The sequence below is a fragment of the Cebus imitator genome, unplaced genomic scaffold (genome assembly GCF_001604975.1).
Source record: "Cebus imitator isolate Cc_AM_T3 unplaced genomic scaffold, Cebus_imitator-1.0 Scaffold2477, whole genome shotgun sequence".
In the NCBI taxonomy this organism is placed as follows: Eukaryota; Metazoa; Chordata; class Mammalia; order Primates; family Cebidae; genus Cebus; species Cebus imitator.
The window spans coordinates 1-1,188 of NW_016109792.1; the positions used below are offsets into that span (position 1 = coordinate 1).

The 1,188-nt window shown below is 34.6% G+C and overlaps 1 long non-coding RNA gene across 1 annotated transcript in view; it reads right to left on the bottom strand.

The window, feature by feature from the left end:
* Nucleotides 1–124: 124 nt before the first annotated feature.
* Nucleotides 125–1,188, bottom strand: part of LOC108299158 — a 3,279-nt gene continuing 2,215 nt past the window's right edge. The window contains exons 2-3 of the long non-coding RNA XR_001822836.2: nt 474–577; nt 125–162 (exon numbers count right to left, since the gene is read on the bottom strand). This is a non-coding gene — a long non-coding RNA (uncharacterized LOC108299158). The remainder of the gene's footprint in view (nt 163–473; nt 578–1,188) is intronic.

Here is a 1,188-nt window from a genome sequence, read left to right on the forward strand (position 1 = left end):
TTAATTCACTGTTGCTAAATTTTCTGTGATTAAAAAAAATTAAACTTCACCTTCACATCTTTTTCCTCCTCCTTCAGCATATCTTCCAAATTGGTGGTTTTCTCAGTTATCTCCTTTAATTTTGTTTTTATTGTCTCATTATGATTTTTAGTTTTTTGTAACCTAAAGAGGGTTTATCACAAAAAGATAGAAAACATGCCTAAGAAGCATTTAATACAAAGAATAGTTTATCCTAATATTTATTTGTATAACTTGAAGATTCTTTGCTGTAAACCTTTTTATTACCACAATTTAATAGACCATAAAAATATGGCTTCTGAGTATTTGTGATGAAAATATGAGTAAAATTTTTTTAAGTTTAATAAGGTAGTAGCTAAAATCTTGCAGTCATTTAACCAAAAAATTGTCTTAAGTATTTAATAATTTTCCAGATACAGTAAATATAAAACATATTTAAATAGCTTTTTTCTTACCTTGCTGTTTCTTCATGAACATCCTTCTTTATCTTGGAAATATTTTTCCTCAGAGCTTCTAAATCACTGGAAGTTCTATTCACAGTGGCTTTTAAACAATCCAGCTATTTATTCGTTAACAGACAGAAATTACATATTTACTCTGTATTTTATAACTTCATTTCTTAGTTTTATTCTGCCCAAGTTCTAACCTACATCACACCCACAAAAATGTAGCCATTTTCTTATATTTAATATATAAACAGATTTCCATATTGGTCTGATATCAAATTTTAATTGTTTTTGTTGTATAATCATAGCAAATTATAGAGAACACATGTGTTGAAAGTAAATGCAGAAATCTGTCATTACACTAGAACTTCTCAGAAAAAACATTCCCAAACTCAAGATAAATGGATATATATGCACCCATAAGAATCACAAGTTTAGGCCGGGCGCGGTGGCTCAAGCCTGTAATCCCAGCACTTTGGGAGGCCGAGGCGGGTGGATCACGAGGTCAAGACTTGAGATCGAGACCATCCTGGTCAACATGGTGAAACCCCGTCTCTACTAAAACTACAAAAAATTAGCTGGGCATGGTGGTGCGTGCCTGTAATCCCAGCTACCCAGGAGGCTGAGGCAGGAGAATTGTCTGAACCCAGGAGGCGGAGGTTGCGGTGAGCCGAGATCGCGCCATTGCACTCCAGCCTGGGTAACATGAGTGAAACTCCGTCTC